At 43.0% G+C, this 19,673-nt stretch overlaps 1 protein-coding gene and 1 long non-coding RNA gene across 2 annotated transcripts in view; both read left to right on the top strand.

The window, feature by feature from the left end:
* Positions 1 to 3,475: 3,475 nt before the first annotated feature.
* LOC139215490 (uncharacterized) lies at positions 3,476 to 17,045 on the top strand. Its single transcript, XR_011585521.1, has 3 exons — positions 3,476 to 3,614; positions 16,056 to 16,145; positions 16,975 to 17,045. It is a non-coding gene; the product is annotated as an uncharacterized lncRNA (long non-coding RNA).
* Positions 17,046 to 17,062: 17 nt separating this feature from the next.
* The window catches only part of nrsn1l (neurensin 1-like), a 40,710-nt gene continuing 38,099 nt past the window's right edge, over positions 17,063 to 19,673 (top strand). Inside the window, exons 1-2 of the mRNA XM_070846468.1 lie at positions 17,063 to 17,234; positions 17,442 to 17,601. The gene's annotated coding sequence lies outside the window, so the exon portion shown is untranslated. The remainder of the gene's footprint in view (positions 17,235 to 17,441; positions 17,602 to 19,673) is intronic.

A 19,673-nucleotide genomic window follows, 5' to 3' on the forward strand; every position in this document is an offset into this window, starting at 1 on the left:
GAGGTCAGGGCCCTGTGGGGGCCAGGACTCCTTGTTCTTCTTTACGCTGAAGATCGTTCCTAATGACATTGGCTGCATGTTTGTGGTCATTGTCCCTCTGCAGAATAAATTTGGGGACAATCAGACGCCTCCCGGATGGCAGTGCACTCCATTTGCAGGAATGCAGCCCCAAACTTCTAGGGAACCTCTACAAACTTCTAGGGAACCTCTACAAACTTCTAGGGAACCTCTACAAACTTCTAGGGAACCTCTACAAACTTCTAGGGAACCTCTACCAGGCTTCACTGTTGCCTGCAGACACTCATTATTGTGCTGCTCTCCAGCCCTTCGGTGAACAAACTGTTTGAAGGCAAAGGGTGGTCACACCAAAATATTTGATTTAGATTTTTCTTTTGTTCGCTGACTTTGTATTTTGGTAAAGTAATAAGAATATACAATAGAATTTAATATTTTTGAAAGCATTCTCACTTCTTACAGCATTACACCTGTCTCAGTACTGAATTTCTCAGCTTTGTGATGCCACTGCTGATCTGCTTGAAGCCTTTCTGAGAGCATCCTGAGGGCAGTCCCAGGCACAGCCCAGCTGCCTGAGTAGCCACGACAACCTGTAACTTCACTTCCAATGGCCACAATAATTTGACACTTATTCAAGAGCACGAATTACTCATTTGACTCCTGTCCCCTGCGTCGCTCCAAAGCCCACTCCACAGTCCGTCTGACGAAAGTTCTGCTCGATTTTTGATGCTGATTTGACTGATTTGGCATCCTGGTTTTCTCCTAATGATGATGTTTTACAATTAGCTGTGAAAACTGTGCAAATGTTTTCCCTCGCCTTGGCAACTGTTCTCTCTGGCAAAGTGCACTATGTTTAGAGAGTACGTGTTCTTGGCCAAATCAACATTGATGATAGACTATCCCAGATGGGATGTTGCAGATGGTCGCATGATCTGGTCTCTACTGGGACAGTTTCAGGCCTACCCAAACAGCGTGCAATAATCAGTTGTGAAAAATATTAGACTTTCCATGAAAGTGCATGTGTTGTATTGTTTATAACCTTCTCTGCAATCAATAAAGATAATACGGCCATGAGTTTTTAAGATAATCACGTTTTCTCAATTTCCTCAGACAAAATTCCTCAAATTTAGATTCACACATCCTGTATCACTTCATCTCTGCACCATCTTCATGTAATACACCCGTAAGTGTAGACACAATGCACACACACACACACACACACACACACACACATACAGACACACACACGCAGACAAAAATCATTCATATCCGTTCAGACGTTTACTGCAGCTGTTATGTTTGTGGCACCGCCTAACTGCAGCGTTAATCATTTCTGCATGCTGGAGAAAACCGCCCATCCCTCTCACCCATCTCACAATTAATCCACATCCTCCACGCTTGGAAGGGTTAACACCGCGAGACGACAAATTATTCCCAACCGTCCAGGAACCCATGTAAGTGCCTCTACGGCTACACACAGATTGATCGATTGCTTTGTTTATCAGTCATAAAACTATTAACAATCAATCTTTCCTCCCCCTTTTCTTCCATCTCTCTCTTTCCATAGCAGTTTTGTATATGGATGATTATACATTCATTAATGCATGGGTAGTTGTGCGTTAGTCAAATGATCCATGTGCGACTGGGATGCAGTGAACACAGATTACTGCACAGATGCCCATTGAGGAATCTTTTAATTAACAGCATGGTTTACGTCTCAGGAAGGACCTCTTTGTGTCGTGGGGGAGGAGGGGGGGGCGAGGCGATGGGGGGGCTTGGAGTGAAGGATGAAGATGGAGATGGGGAGATGGGACAAGAAGGAGGGGGTGACCCAATTCTCAAGGGAGCTGATTGAACGTGACAGCAATAAAAATAAAATGTTGAAACCTTATGCGTGAGCTGTAACAGGATCTGTTCAGCAGAACTTCAGTGTGACCCTGCAGGGGTCAGACACCATCTTTGATTTTTTTTTTTTTTTCCTTTTTCAGCTGTAGCTTGAAGCCACGACTCTGCTCTGAGGATTGACTCCAAGTTTCAGTCTGTTGCATAATGTGTCACTACGCTGAAGGAAAAAAAAACAGTTGTTTTCGTCTGTGTACTTCAGCTCTTTGCATCTTTGAAGGACATGTGCTTGGATTGTTTTTTCAATATGTACAGGCTGGCCTGTCTGTATGCCTGTGTCCATCCTTCTGTTGCCCGAACCTCCACTGGCATTGAATAATACATCCAGACATGCTGTCAGAGATCAGTTGACCCTGAAACTATTGGATTTCACATTAAAAGCCCCAGTGCCGCAGATGAGTAGGGAATTCTGCAGACAGTTTTGCTAATCTATGCTCAGACCTTGCCTGAGGGTGCGCGGTGGTGAGGTAAACGTGGCTTGAGTTATGGTACATGTGTCCATCCAATTACTGAAAGTCAATGTTTTGGCTGTGCAAATGAAAAACGAGGGAACCCAAAAAACACACAGTCCCACGTACACACGCCCAAAACATGCACACACTCTCTCATAAGTGCTCAGGGGCAGGGTTTTGTGTACTTCTTTAAAAGATGAAGACGAGACCAAACAACAACAAAGCTAGCATGGAGCTGGCAGTAGCCTGGGGTTTAAACTTTTTATTCAATTTTCTTTTAACCGAGCATCACCCTACAGTCTGTATGCACTAGTGACTAATCGCTTACACCGGGTAATTCCTCCTACCCGCTTGGAAGCTCTCACAACCGCATCCTTATTGGAGACTATGTTCCTTTGGATAGCATCAATTATTGACACTAATGCTCAAGTCTTTGCCTGAGCCAGAGTGTCATAATCACTGGGCGCAGATAGAGATAAAAGATTCATCATTGTGGTGTTGTACTGATGAAAAGTGTTCTTATTGAAGGTAGCATGCCAAGGCTGTGTTTAGGAAGAGAGAGAGAGAGAGAGAGAGAGAGAGAGAGAGAGAGAGAGAGAGAGAGAGAGAATGTGTGTGTATTCCAGTAGGGATTAGATAACATGAGTTCATCAGGTTTACCGTTATGTTTCCTCCCTGAGGCGGATGTGCTGGCATTTGTGTCTGTGGATGACTCTCACACACACACACACACACACACACACACACACACACACACACTCTCACACACACACACACACACACACACTCTCTAACCTCACTTAACTATCTGACCTCCGTATCTCTCCCGTCAGTTACACAGCAAAGCCCCAGCAAACAACATGTAATGTCATTTGCAGTCGCTCCCCTCTTCTTCTCCTCTTCTTTCAACGGTACATGTAATCTGGAAGCTCATGTGCTGCAGCTACACATAACGTTCAGCGACTGTTGCCGCCGCTGTCGTGGGTTGTTGATGTTTGTTTCTCGTGCAATTGCCCTGCAATCGTCTTCACACGCTTCGACTGCCTTCACAGCTTTTTTTTTCTTTCTTGTTTGTGTCATGTCATCAGGAAGAAAGACAAGAGGAAACTGATGGAGATTAAAAAAACATGACGGAGAGACAAAGGAGAGCAGAGATGGCAGGTTCGGAGACGATCACAGAGCGTGCAACGGAAGCTGGAGATAAAGTTGAACAGGCGTGATGTTCTTCTGGCAGCGGACAAGCTGGTAATTAAAACTATGGGAAACTTCTGTGAGGGATACGCACACATCTGAGCACCGTTCAGAGCGAGGGATCAAATGAGGGAACAAATGAACAAATGTTATTGGACCGTATGGAATATGTAGCAGCTGCTTCTGATGCTGATTCAATCGTCTGGATTTGTTTGTTTACACTCTCCTCGTCTTCTGTGCGTCCTGATTTGTTTGCAGCTAATGGTTCCGTTTTGAGCCTCTCTATTACCTTCCCCCTTTAGTAGCTTTATCCGAAAATATCACACAGGAGCCTCACAGTTAACTCTGAACCTGTCTCGCTGCTATTTCCCGCCCTGACGTCTGACTTATGTGAGGCCAAAGTGTGTCCCAGTAAGGGAGTGCTGCGGTGAATAGTGGCAGCTAAGGAGGCACGCGGCTTAGCCGATCAGTAAGACACAAACTCCTCACACCAGCGAGATTTCAGCCCCAGCTTAAAGGCTTCGGGGGAATGGATTTGGACTAACATCACATGAAATTGCTTCTTCAAAGTCTCCTTATCTAGGCACGGGGAAAATCTCAAAATGGTTTTGCAAGTGGTTTTACCGCTAAAAAACATGCAATCACGTTTCACACTTTTAAATTACATACTTAGCTATTTTCTTTAGCAGGGCAGAGGGTCAAGTGCTTAAAGATTTGTCCCCTTTCAGTCTTTTTCAAAAAGGTGCAATATTCTTGTTATCTTACTTTCACAGCCAGACGACTGCCCACTCTAAAAATGCATATTTCTGGCAGATGAATACTGATGAGCATTGCAGACATACATGCACACACGCACACTCACACATATGGTGGTCTAGTCCCGGTGCGATTGAAATTTGTGCACAAAAACAAACCCTGAAAGGGATGATGGGACTCAGTTCCCATCTGAGAGACTTAAACTTGACTAATCTGATAAGTACGGAGCTGAAACCAGCACTGTAAGCTGACTGTTGTTTGTTCACCTGAAATATGGGACATCAGCAGTATTTATAGTTAAAGCCACCATTTCTGCATACTTGACAGTCCCATTTCCCAAAGGATGCCAAACGTGCTCACATGTGAAGAAAGAGAGTCGCACGACGTGTTCAAGTGATGAGGTTCAAAAATGAAGTCATGCATCATTATTGCAGCGACACCCATGAGGGAGTTCTTTGCTCTGATTACAGGTGTGATGGTGATGTGGCTACGTTTGTGGCGCTGGCAACATCACACAGCCCATTATCAAGGTGGTGATTGGCCTCATGGACGACTTTTAAGTACAACACATCCTAACAAGTCAGCAGCGTTTATGATTTTCTTCAGAATCATTAAAAGGCTGTTACGGGAATATTTTAATCATCAATGTTGAGTATCGGATTTAAGCCGGTTACGATGGCAGCCCCGTTACATAAGGACACTGCTGTATTAAAGAGGTCATGGGAACATCCAGTCAGGTCCGGTCATGAGGATTTTCAGCCGTCCAGGTCATGGCTGTTTCACAAATTATCAGATGCAGGCAGACATCGCAGGCAGTTTCACAACAATTCACACCTTATAGTATTTCATGTGGCCACAGTGTCATGACCACCTTGTGACCTGAATGACTCACGTGTGACTTCAGTCAGACGTGCATGCGACAGAAAGGTGTAGATAACCATCAGGGGCTCGAATGCTCAGGACTCCTCGGTGGTTTGTAAAGCTTCCTGCTGCTTGGCTGCTGACTCGTTACCTGTGCCAGTAAAGACACCATTTGACCCGATTAGACTGAGTATAATTTGGGCGGTAGTAAAAGTTAGAACATGATGAAACTGAAGCGTCCTTTCTATCTTTGAGTGTGATCCAGTGATTTCTAAGCCATGATCTCCGTTACACACCAGGCTTCTCAGACTGGTGTAAAGCTACAGACTCTGGCCAGACTGTGCTTGGTCATTTGGACTCATCTCATACTTATTCCAGAGTGCTCATATTGATCCTGGCTGTTTTTACCTCTGAGCCAAAAGAGCCTCCAGTGGTTGATTTTTACAGAAAAACACATACAGTGAGCAGACCTCCGACTGAGAAACTCCACAGAAGGAATCAGACGGCCCATTTTAAGCCCAAACTCTGGAGCATCCTAATTAGCAGCACTGTTTTCTTCTCAATCAAGAGTTTAGCTTTAAAATACATGCTTGCCACCTGTTTGAGTTTCTGGCAATTGTGGTCTTTTCTTTTTTGGTTCAGCCACGGGGGCTGTTGCTGCTTGTGCACACTCACAACCAAACAAACCGGTAACATAACGCACACTTTTGTGTTTATGTAGCTCACTTGGTTTTCCCAGAAATGACCTCCAAGACACTGTTACAAAAGCGAATGTAGCCGCTTTAAAGACCTGGTTGTAGATCAGATCGTTATTGTGAAATAGGACTGACCATTGCGATCTGACATTTATTCATGAAAATGAGATGTAATCTGAATATGATGAAGTTGTTCCGTGCTTGCAGCATGTCTCTGTCACAGATTCTGTCAGCACCGGGTCTGACCTTTGGAGCAGCAGAAGTTATTGTGGAGAGAAAGAGGCTAATCCATGGAGGATCTGGTTACTATCACATCATTCACTCAGTGTAGCGGAGCAGGACTCTCTCTCTCTCTCTTTCTCCCACTCCAACACACACTCAGTGGTTATATATGTATCACAGATTCAGATACAACATGACTCACCACTCCTCCACTGTCCTCTGCTGTTCACCAGTTTTGATCCTAAACTGGTGAAGCGAAAATGATTCCTAAAAAAAACCAAAGCGACACAGGAAAAAGCATGAACATGAACACACACAACCAGTCACACAAACACACACTCCAGGGTGTAACCCTCCCTTTGGCTTAGCATGTTGAATAACCTGCATTGCATAACTGAGGTCAGATATAAAAAGAGGCACATCATCCCCTAAGACAGACACACACACACACACACACACACACACACACACACACACACACACACACACACACACACACACACTCATTTCATCCTTGATCTGGGTCACAGAGTACAAGAGAAATAATAACACAGAAGTCATTTCAGATTACATAGCTGAGATCAATAGCCCTCACTGTCTGAGCATGAAAGCTTCATTTTGCCCTGGCCTTCGCATGAAAAGGGCTGATTGTAGCCAGGATTGACTGTTTTATGGCATGATGATGATGTGTCACACACACACTCACACACACACACATTGAAATATACAGTATACATCATATAGAGACGGTGTCATCAATTTGTGGAAAGGAGAGCTGAAGATGTGATTCAGATAGGACAGGATACAGACACACCTCATTCAGATAATCATACCGAAGCATGAAAATACATTTACAGTGACACGACAGTCCCAAGAGTAAACGTTCACCTTACTGAGTCATGATACGACGAGTTTACACCATTCTAAGACTTATGTAAAGCTTAACTTTTGGGACTTTTGCCAGGGAGTCAAAGGAAGATGGACCCCACTCTCGTTTCTGAAGCCATGAAGCCAAAATCAGATCAGAGTATGTGTACTGGTGTCTCAGGTCAGCCGAGCCAGCTAGCCTCTGGTTAGCCCTCCACTAACTTGAATAGGGATAACGTGATTTGATCTTGTAGCTCTTCTAGACTTTCCAAATGTTATTGGACTAAATGGATCACATTCTGATGGTGAAACATGTTATTTTGTGGGGGGTTGTGACACTCAAAAACTTTTTATCCACCGATTTGTGTCTTTCACAATGTAAGTCTAAGGGAAACAAGTCCTTTTGAGGCCTGGCGCACTTCCTGGCAGCTTGGTGTGGTGCTAAGCTAGCCTGAGTCACTGGACGTAGGCTGTGCGTATAAGCCTGCAGTCAGGATTCTCCTCCCCTTTCACTATCTGCATGTTGCCCTTTTCAAAGTCCCCGTCACTGCTTGAAACAACAAGTCAGAGATGATTTGGCTCATCTTTTAACTCTGACATTGACTTGATCAATGTATCGTTCTGCTCCACTTCACAGGAGCTTCTCTGATATTGTTATAATGTTGTCTGCAAGGACTACGTGCAGCTATTACATCGTCTGTGGTTTTAATAAGAGAGAACAAACTTAAGATAATGTAGTTCACTTGTCTGGTGCTCTGCAAACTATTTGGCTGTTCTCAGTTATTCGTCATTTGCATTTAAGAGTCCAGTGAGCTCCAGAGCTGAAGTATAGGGAGGCTACACCTCTAGGGCGCTGATCAAGTTATTATTATTCTTTTTAATTTATCCATTAAAAGCTGTATCACATAATTGACACACATCTTTTACTGTTTTACGTTGCCTTTTCTAATTCAACCATTTTAATGCCAAGATTCGCAGCCCCACATGCAAATGTTCCTCCACAATAAGTTCCCCCTCAACACTATTTTGCAAAGGGCATCATCGCTGCACGCTGGGCTTAGCGCCGTTTACAGACAACTGTGATTGGTTCAAAGAAATACAAACAAGCCGAAGCCTTTTTCTCCCCCCCAGACCAGAACGCTATATGAGACTTGTGCTGAGCAGGTGGTCTACAGTCTAATTTGTTGAACACAGCTGCCAGCTGTGTAAGGAAATGATGCTATGAGAGCGGTGAGAGTGAACCAAAACAATAAGGTTGAGGCCAAAGAAACTCTGAAAGTCTGGTGATGCAGTAATCCTTAGTGGGTTCGTCACTATGAGCAACTACTTTCCCACTGCACATTCCCAATTGATCCAGTGTTAATATAAAAATATTGATTATAGTCCCTTTACGCATTCATCAAATCTAATTATCAGTAAATTGGCTCCAGTGGTGCATATACATAAGATTTATGGTGTTACTTTGCGCATATGTACAGTGGCTAAATAATATCATTGAAGATACAGTATTATATTGATGCCATCGTGCATTTTCTCCTCTAAAACAAGCTTAAAAATGTTTTATTTGGTCCAGTGTGTTTCTGTTTTCACCCCTGTTCGTTAATTTGATTGTCTTTTATTAGATATGAACACATTTCCACAGAAGTGAACGGACAGTTAGGACTTGTGCCAAGGAACAAGTGATTCGATTTTAGCCGTTTCCACTATTAGGTAAATATAATTTTTGCAGTCATAACCATCAAACAAACCGAGATAGAAACTTAATTCCAAGTCACAAGGTTAGGATTGGCAAGAACTGACATTGCAAGAAAAAGCATTGATGTCTTTGAGTTTAAAAGCTGTGCGGATGTTTGTGCTTTCTGAATTCCTTCTAGCTCAAAGTAGGGACCTTTTCTCCATATTCAAGTTAGAATAGGCAGAACAGGCAGTCCTCATACCCTGTGTCTTCACCTCTCATCTAATTCGTCTATGCAGGCGCACAGACACACACATACACACACACACAAAACATTCCTGCTTTGATACAAATCCCTATGGTGAGCTTCTATCATCTCTAGCAATAACGAGCTGTCATTGGCCCTCAGTGATGTATCCGTCTGAATGTGTCAGCGAGCAAGCAGGCTGACTGAACGTCGGGCTAAAGCAGTTCTCCACTTCCAAGGCCTGCCAGTCAGCGCTGGGGGCACCTGAGACAGCCCTGTGTCGGTGAGCGATCATTTCTGAAGGCTGACACTGGATCAGAGACGGGAAAAAAACAGCCATGTCGACGTTTGACCCCACCCCCACATGCGGGGAAAAAAAAGTTGGGGAAGACAGCAGTAAGGTGATGAGGTACTGACAGCTAAATGCCAAATAGGTTGTCTCAGAAGGATTTGATATCTGACCAGCTCCTATTTTAAAGATAAGAGAGAGGCATCTGAGTTATTAAAGTTTTAGTGTAGGTGTATAAACATTTGCATTAACACGGAGAAATGAGTTTAAACTAAGTCAGCGGGCACCTTGGATGTTCAGAATCTGAATGTCACAGTGATACAAGATAAACCTAAATAACCCGCAGATAACACCCAGATTCAGCCATCACAATACCTACATGTAATGTATTCCCTCCACATTGCATGAGATATATTATCTAGCCTTCCTTATTGTGTCGGTGATAAATGCAGCACACATTAACTCTACCAAATGTGTTTCTCCTATTTCCACAATAAAGGGGCCTTACTTTCCTCTGACCTTCAGCGGGCTGCAAAGCCAGCACAAAATATGCATTTAGAAGAAGCAGCAGGAGTGGATGTGAGGGTTGCAGGAGATTGCTTTCTTTTGTACGGCGTCATGCAGGAACATGCATCACTGTCCGCCTCCAACAAACAGCCAGTAATATGCAGAAATATTAAGTAGGATCAGCAAATAAATATATGGAGTGGAGCTAACGCTGTGACAGATGTTGGCTATTTGCATGGAGCTCCTCTGTCATGTCATTAGCCAACTCTCTCAGCCAGGCAGGCAAAATGAATGAACTGGTTTCTTGGAACGGGCTGATATTCAAGCTGCGTGGAGTTGAGGTGCTTTGTGCGATCGAGGAGCTTGTGGCAGAGTGGAAGACCTGTAAAGTATCTGCAGGCTCTGCAACCAGGTGTTCGCTCACGTGTGAGTGAATCGCAGTGAGAGCGTGTGTATTTTTTATGCTGCTGACCTGGCTGCCGCAACTGGAGCCTGCTGCGGCGGCCTGAGAGCTATGGGGGCCTGTTTCAACCTTTGAACCCACTATAAAACACCATGCTTTCACATTTATGTGGTGTGTGTGTTATTATTTTATAATGCTCATAAGCACACGTTCACACATGGGCACACACGCTGACAGTCTGTATGTACGTATGTGCGTGCCACACAGTCCACGGGTTCTGTATTTCTTAGCATTTCTTAGAAGGCAGCAGCGTGGTGTATTAAAGATTGATTTATTCAGTGAAGCAGAGAGTGTGTATTCACTCTGTTGTCTGTGTTCTCTGGGCAAAGCCACTCAGTTTCATCCTGCTGAAAAACATACAACCAGTAGTATGGCTTCAGGGACACCAGGTCTGACCTCCACCTAGCTGAACATAAATGAGTAAAGAGAAAATACAACACCGAACAATCCCCTTTATTAACCCCCCCCCTCAGGAGCACGCAGGCTCTCACAATCAGCCCCAGCCTTGTTCTTGCTGCTCAGTGTATTGAGTACGTCGCAGACGCACCTCCCAGTCTGCTCTAATAGCGTGGGTCATCAAGCACTATTCAAGATGAAAAAAAAAAAAACAGAAACAAGTATTGATTTGAAAATGTCTTGTTCTGTTATTTTTAAAAGCTTTCATCTGTATTTTTTCTCTGAGCTGGCGGAGAGCCTCGGGTCACGGTTGGGGAGTTTCTGCAACATTCTGTGATCAGTGTTTTTTTACCTGGTTGTGTGTGTGTGTGTGTGTGTGTGTGTGTGTGTGTGCACGTGTGTGTGCACGTATGTATCAAATCTTGTCAGCCGCAAAATACATATGAGGAGGCAGGAGAGTCATATATCTGACGAAGTGCAGCCAATAAAGTATAATTCATGACTGTTACAGTGCCCGTGGATAGTAGTCATTACTCTTGTGTTGGTGTGCGTGTAGTATATCAGGCCTCAAAACAACAGCCCTCATCACTATATTGATTGCCTGACACCTTCTAAAACATTTTTTTTTTCTTCACAGTGCAACAGACTGCAGGATAGAGAGAAAAGAGGGAAAGGGGGAAGGATAGATGTTGAAGGAGAGGTGGAAAAGCGGCTCTTTGTCTTAATTCTGCTGCAGCACTACTTTTGTCTGTGATGTGAAGGAGGCCTCATGCCACCAGTGCACGCTGTATGGTGGCGTGCTGGTTCCACATAAACTCTGTCTTCAGGCCAGTTATCATTACATGAGATATACAGTAAGTGTTGTCCAGTCCGCCACTTTCCCCCATTTAGACAGTGCAGTTTGTTCTTTGCACACACAGTACGCAGCATTGTTTTCTGATAGCAAGAATTTCTCGTGCAGGCCACAGTCGCTTCTCTGTGGACACGCTGCTAATGTGTTGCATGTGAAAGAACATTTTCATGTGATCATCATCCGTCTCTTTCTTCCATGCAGTTGTCCCTTGAGGGAAGTCGCGCTGTCTGTGGTGTTTTCTGTCAACTTTCTCCCTCGGTGTTGTGTCTCCTTCAGTGTTTCCTCGTCAGTCTCAGTTCATGTCAAATCGCTGCATTTGAAAGATGCCGTGTGAGCAGGTGGTTCAGGTTGTGGCTGTGTAGGTTTACTTGACAAGTGCAACTCCAGAGAGTACACAATATTCAATTTTATTACACAGTGAAATCCAATATGTCTCTTCGGTGGCATCCAGCCATACAAATAGCTTCATTGTCATTTGCCTGAGAGGTTAATCTATGAAATTTCTGCTTTCACCCCAATGCAATGGAAGTGAATGGAATTTATCAGCTGTTCTCATAAGAACTATTGTTTCACAAGAAAGTAGTCCCAAAGTAAACTTCACAAGAGGGTCTGTAGATTACCCAAAGTAACAGAGACACTACTTCTGTTGAGAAAAGTTAGTGAGTCAATGTTTTAAGCACCTCGAACAACAGTCTGTACATCTCCACCACACTCAGCTGGAAGGAGAAATCTTGAGGTATGTTGTCTCAAAACAAAACAAAGTTTAGATGCAGTTCAAGTGCATACAAATCAATGGAAAAACGTTAGTATGAGCTGCGAATGTTTCCACCTAGAGCAACAGTTATAAGCAAGGCAATCAATACATAGAGGGTAGATGGACGCAATTCACTAGACTGTATCTGCGAGTTTTCGTCAGTTTAAAAGGTGGCCTGAATAATCACAAGCCACACCAAGCACATTTTAGTTGATCATTTAATTAAAAGTAGCCCAGCTGGCCAAAAAACATCCCATTGTGGTAATACTGCCTGTGTGGCTCAATGCCACTACAATGTTTTGGGTTTTTGAGGGGATTTTTTTATTGTAATTTAGAGGAACTAACCCTTTAAAAAGTCGTTTTGGGTTTATTTCAGTCATCTGTTTAAATTGTGATGTTATGAAACGATGCACACACAGCTACAGATGAGTGCTGATGTCGTCCCTTTAGGTGTCATATTTATCCAATCTTACAGCTGCAGTTCTTCAGGTCTGTTTTTTCTGGTGCCAGCTGTCGTATCAACTTATTTTCAGTGTCCAAATATTTGCAGGGTGTCATTTCACGTTTTCTCTCTGATCAACACTGTATTTTGATTTTTTTTTTCTCATTATGTCTTTCTTCATTTAATCAACCCCCTCATGGACTGCTCATGGACTTGATGGAACCTCAGATTTTTATGCGTGCAGCTGATATACGGCCGCATTAAAGACGGGTGCTTTCCGTTTGACGAGCATGGTTTAATCTAAATCAAGATACGGGTCCCTCGAGGCCGGTGCTGTAATCATGTCAAACTGGCGATACCCCTCTATGTCACTCTCTCTCCATCTCGCTTGATCATCATCTGCATTGCAATTATTGGGCAGATTTAGATGGTATCTGGCTCTTAGGTAATCAGGAGGAGAATGGGATTAGATGTAACGTTATATGGTTATGTAGTTAATCTCAATGAGTTTGCATCACATAGCTCATCTGGCTGTGGGATATGTGACATCTGGATTTGGGGCTTTGTGTTTGGTTCAAGGTTAAACTATAGATCACTGAGTATTTAAGCCAAAAAAGAAAAAAGAAGACATGTCTGAGTTGTTAAAAAAAACCTGACTGGAAGTATATGCGGTTGTGGTTGCAATGAGGACAATTACTCACACCATAAATGAGTTTTAATGTGCGAGCATATATACATGGCAATATTATAAAGTCTCTATATTACTTAATCAAGCAGTCATGTTAATTGTGTAATAGGCTTGTATATTTCCATGCTGTCTCATCTCATTTACATATTTACGCCTGTGTTAATGAGGAGGGCTAGATTAAAGAGGGGGAGGAGGGGTACGTAAGTGGCTCCTCCCTCAGTATCACTGATTTATTTATACTCATTAAGCTGAATCGCACAGATCTACTTTCCCATCTGTAATAAGGAAAGGATTGTATTAAATTTCATGGACACATCACAGCAAACCATGCTGCCACAAATGCTGTTGTGCATACTTTAAATGCATAAATTATCAAGACAGATGGAATATCCTGTTGAGGTAACGTTTTAATATGGCGAAATGGGAGGATGAATGAGAGAATTCTTGGAAATTAGAAGTGGATGAAGAGAAAACTCCTCTATCAGGACATTGAAGCCACAGGGGCGCTAGTAGTAGTGAGCCTGTTCTCCCCGGGCTGTGGCAACGATGCAGAATAATGAAAATAAGTGTGTCTATTAGACCAGCTAATCTTATTTGGCCTGTAACATTGGTCTATGTTTTCTTCCCGGACTAAAGGTCCCTTGTTCTCTACTCTTTTTATGCGCACATGTACTGTAGAGGGTCGCGCACCACACTCGCATGCAAGTGCACACACAAACACAAAGAGGCACATGCACAATCCCAGCCTTCATGCGGACACAGTGATTTAGCGGTCACACACAGACAGTGGCTTCACTCCTCTGTTCTCTTGCCTCTCCACTCCTCCCTTCTCCTCCTCCTCCTTTTCACAAAACAACACAGGACTCTTCTGAGCCCAGAGGAGAAAGAGCAAAATTTACAAGAGGAGCACAGGGGATCAGTGGTGCTGTTGTATACTGGTGAACAGCACCCCTTTGACTGGGAACCAGAGGTCAGGGCATGGCTCCCAAAGCCTGCTGGGTTCTTTGGTGCCTGTGTGTGTGTGTGTGTGTGCGCGCGCACATGTATTTGTGTTCCTTGAATGTGTGTGTCGGCATTTGTATGAGTGGTAGCCTTAGGGTGCATGGAACTCCGCCTGCTAATGTTACGGGAAAGTCACAAAATGTTTTTGTGGCAAAGTCTCATGACAGAACAGGCTGTGTGTAGTATTTTTATACACATTGCAAACTATAGTATTTGGCTTGTGTTGGAGTGTGATGCGCTAGCATGGCATGGGGATGAGCAGTTTGCTTATGTATGTGTGAGTGACATTGAGAGATATTCTCACAACACTTCATTCTGCACCACTCCATAAGGAGCTTATCCTCTTTAACACCAGTAAATAGTGGCAACACTCAGAGTTTAATAAGATTAGTTCAGTAATTTTCACCAAAGTGCCCCCTGAAGACAGGGTATTTTGGGTCTCTTTTCCCACTCAGTTTTTCTCTCATCAAGGATTGGTTCTTTTTTGGAGCGGTTGCGTACATTATGATGGCGGTAGTCAAACAAAGACATCTGCACCCAATTCTAGGCTTCAAAAACTGCCTACATCCTCTGCATAGTGACTGCAGGCAGATGTAGGAAGTAGGGCAAATAGTGCAGGTAGAACATCTTTCAGCTTTTCATACAAAACGCAAGCAGTGAGAAGGAAGGATGAAGGTTGGACTCAGGATTTGTGATCAGAGACACAGAATGAAGGATCTCATATAGATATAGTCTCATATAGAGTGCACAGTGAATGATGTAGGACTTAGAGGACATTAGATATATAAAGCTGGATGTAGAGTGGATGATATACAATATCCTTTACTGGATGCAGGATCTAAGAAGATGGAAGGATGTTGAGTGAATCCGCTGTGTAGGATGTAATAAGACATAAGTTGATGATAAACGAATGAGAGACTTGTGACGTAGAATAGACATTTATGTGCAAGCTTTGTGGGATGTATGACATTCTTGTTTGAGTGGTGATTGGAAACTCTTCAGAGATGTTATTTTGATGAGACACTTGTCCAACCATGCCATCGTGGAGCGCTTGTGTGAGTTTTATGAATCATAAGGGCAGCCAAAGTGTCGTAGAACCATCCACATGGCAGATCTTGGCACTGTGCAAAGGCCTTTTCCAGGTCTTTTCAAGGTTTTTGATGTTCTCTACTCTTCTCCTGTCGCTGTCTTGCACAGAATATCATGTCGATTTTCCCTCTAGAGGCTTGTAGTCGCACACTGTGACTCAGGCAGGACCTTCTCAGTGATGACTTGGAGACGGTCGAGCAGGATTCTGGCAAAAATTGTTCCTGCGATGGAAAGTAGGGATACAGCACAACAGTAGCCACAGTTAGGCAGACCGCAATCTCCTCTTTTGATGATGATAATGATGATGGCATTTGCAGGCGCTCTCTGGCCTTCACAAATTCTGAGGATAAGAGAGAAGTGACTTGTTTTTAAAGATAAACCTACATTTATAATAAGTTCCAGAGGCAGGAGTGGAATTTTTTTTCAAAGTTGTGGGGAGTTACAGGCAGAAATTTTGCACAGACAACTTTTTTGAAGGAAAGTCAGTGTGCTCATTTGAAATAACCTGTAAAAACATAGCAATTCAATGCCATTTTCTATGGTTGAAAACATTTACAAAGTGATATCCTCATTCCAACATGATTTCACTAACACACACACACACACACACACACACACACACACACACACACACACACACACACACACACACACACACACACAATCCAATTAACCCTCTCTTCTTCTAGAAGAGCCTCTGACCAAGACCTTGTGGTCTTTCCCTTGGCACCATGAGACCGTGGAACAGACAGCTTTGAAGTCAAAATCTCCAACAGCAGGTACCACCAGTGGTTAAATGATTATGTGTGTGGTTTTCACTGTAGTAGTAGGATTTTCTTTGCAGCAGTTACTTATTTCTTATGCACAGCCTGCACATTGTGACCTGGTAATTGTCATTTAGCAGGCACAATAAGATAAGATAAGATATTCCTTCCTACGGCGGGGAAATTCACAAGGGGCAGCATTGCAATCTCCTTATTGAGAATTTCTGATTAGCGAGTCCATAACTTGTCGCTAACAGGACTATACCCCAGAGAATTCCCCAAACATATGTGTAAAAGCAGCCATGTACCTCTGCTGCCTTGTGAACAAAAGTGACAAAGAGATGAAATGAATCTACCTTGATTGGATTTCTAATTCCAGGTGATTGATCCAGTTCATTATAAGGATTTAAGGTGAATGTTTTAGTGATTAGGACACTTGTTTGATGTTGTTCCAAGTGGTTTCACGTGCTATTTTCAGAAGAGTTAGTTATAGTTTTAGTTGAATGTAATTTTTAGGAAAATGTCAGTTCCTCTGTATTTGAATGGATTTACAATTGGGATATTAATTTAAGTCAAATAATTACCAGAACTACTTAGAGGTGGGATTTGGAAATTTGCTACTTCATTTTATTCTGAGATAGTGCTGAAATCTGAAAATAAGGTGAGGAATAACTTTACCAATAAAGAGAAGCACATGTGGTGACATGTAGCAAGCAGCTTAAGAGATAAAATAGAAGACGTGGAAGACGGTGGGGCACATTTTGAACAAAGGAGTGTGCTGAAATGTTCTTTCTGATGCATCAGGATGTTTGCATTTCACAATGTGAACTTTTTTTCCGGACAGGTTTACAAGGCGGGCAGTTGGTCTTCGACGGATGGAGATTGTGAGAAGACTGATGAGGAGATTGTGTGTACTGGCAAGACACATGCAGTCGCTTCCCGCTTCACCACAAAGGCTAGCCAGTGACAGTGAGCTGTGAACGAGAGGTTTGCAAGCAAACAGATGGGATTGAGGCATGCAGCTTCCCTCTAACTTCTGTACTACTGCACCAGAGGCATCTCACGCCCTGTGGACAAGCCCACCAACTCACAAATGCAGTCTGTGTAAGCAGTATAAAGATTTGATAGCCTCACTGAATGTGTCTGATATGTACAGGGCAGCAAAGTCATATAGAAGAGCTACTCTAAAGGATGATTAATACTGACCAGTGCAGGGACGTTTATTTCACTCAAACATTAACATTAAGACAAAAAACATGTTTACTTCAGTAACGCAAATGATGATTGAGGCTGAGCATTTCTTCAACACAGGGTGGAGAAGCAACATCAAAACACCATTTGGAGTCACAGAGATGACTTAAAACAGGGGGACAACCTCCATAACGGCTGAGTGGATGAACAGATGGATGAAGTAGAGGAGCTACAGGGTGTGGAAGTGTTTCATCTCCAGTCTGTATCCCAAAAGGTGTAAGTAAGTAATGGGTGCTAGCTGCCTTCTATCATCCCCATCATCACTACAGTCAACACCTAGACAACATACACACTCATACCTGCACACACACACACACACGCACAACCTGAAAGCACTTTCATGACACGAGAAAGCAAGTGTTAAAGGCAAGAGCCTGCGGGGTCAAAAGTCATCAGCTAAGGGGCCTGAAATCATGTCAGAATGCACTTATCCCATTCCAAACCCTCACATCACACAGCTCAAACCGATGTGCAACCCGTTTTTTTTATTACTGTTGATGCCTTTCAAAAATGGGATTCAGGAAACTTCTCATTGATATATACCTAGCGGCAAGGTGATAGTCCCTGTCCCTTCTTAATTCAGTCCTTCCAGCCATCCAGGCTGTCTGAGTGCTACCAGCAGAGCAGTGATGGATGACGCAGGGCTCATTAGGATAAGACAACAAAATCAATAGACCGAGCGCAGAGGTGTCAGCGCCTCAGACACGCCAGTAAAAACCACACTGATAGTCTATTGGCCTGCAGTGAAGTGTATCTGAGTTTTGGTGCTTGTGTGTGTGTACCTGTGCCTGTGTATGGCTGTGGACGGGGGAGCAGTTACGGGGTGAGTGATTGATGCTGATGGATATGGATAATGGATAAACTCAAATGTAAGGGCTCTCAATAGGGGGTTTGTGTGGCCTTGTCTGTGCACGAGATGAAAAGGAAGAAAGGATCATATTCAGGGGGAATAAAGAAAAGACTTGGAGCTACTGTTTGCCACAGAAACAATATTCTCTTTTTTTAAAACCGTGATATTAAAAAGTAAGTGAAGTCATTGTTCCCCCTCTGAATATAGATACAGTGCCATAAACAGCCAATTGTCTTAGATCTGCATCACCTCTTATCTGTGACAGAAACTGTTTGCTGCTCTGTCTGGGAACTTCCTTTATGCTCAAAGTACATTACCATACTGCATACTGCAAAAAATATCCACTGAACAATGCCATTTGGTTGGGGGTTGACTTTTAGTGCTCATCTTTTCCTTTCTGTTTCTCGATTTTCAACTTGAATCTATTCGTCATATTTGTCAAAATTTGTACCTTATTCTGCTTTTTTTTTTTTTTTCCAAGATAATTGACAGTTTCCTTAAATTCCATTATGGGCTAAAGTTGCATTGGACACATATTTGTCTCCATAAGGGATAAATATGTTTATGATATCCTGATAATTTCCTCTGAAGTTCCTGTGTAATTTGGCACTAATTATAGATAGAATGGGATCAATTACTTCATTTGTAATTGATTCATTCCATTTAATTTCTTGTGTAATCCAGCAAGTATTTTCGTCAGTGTACAGCACATGAAATTTAAACAAATGAATGAGGAATGGGCATTCTGAGGGAAATCAACCTCTCCTTATCGACTCAAAACACTTTGACTTTATTTTACCTGTGATTAGTGCCAAATCGATAAGTTCTTTACTGGAAATGTCCCAGGCAATTATGAGGAAACAATATTCTTTACATAAAAAATAAGGTTTGATACTAAACATGAGACAAAACTTTTTTTTGCGATGGACATTTTTTGCAGCGGGCGTGAAGCGATAGCGGCTTCTTATCTTCAGGAGGTAGTAATTTATGGTTGCACACGCTGCCACCGAGATGCGTTAACGCTTATCTGTTGTTCTTGCAGTCACAAGGGCTGCACGCACATGTGCAGAGCTCCACATGCGCACACACAAGCAGGCACACAGTGAGGGAGGTTGTGGGGGTAGATAGTTGTTGACAGTTTGCTGTTTGTGGTCTCACATGCAGCAGATGTCTTCCTGTGTGAGGCTCTGCAGTTTTCTGTTAAACCGGAGCCTTTATAATTTCCCCGTTTGACTAGAAGCGCCACTGCGGCAGACAGCAGACGGTTACTACTCCACTTCATTCCAAGAGAAATAGTGAAGGTTAATATCAGCCTTTTTCTCTTCCACTACCCTATTCCCATCCACATTATGGACTTGAATGACTTTCTCAGTAGTAATGGAATTTCCAAGTAAAGTTCATTCAATGGATCTCCACTCTACTCCCCTAACAGGCCAGTAATT

This window comes from Pempheris klunzingeri, chromosome 16 (assembly GCF_042242105.1).
Source record: "Pempheris klunzingeri isolate RE-2024b chromosome 16, fPemKlu1.hap1, whole genome shotgun sequence".
Taxonomy (NCBI): Eukaryota; Metazoa; Chordata; class Actinopteri; order Acropomatiformes; family Pempheridae; genus Pempheris; species Pempheris klunzingeri.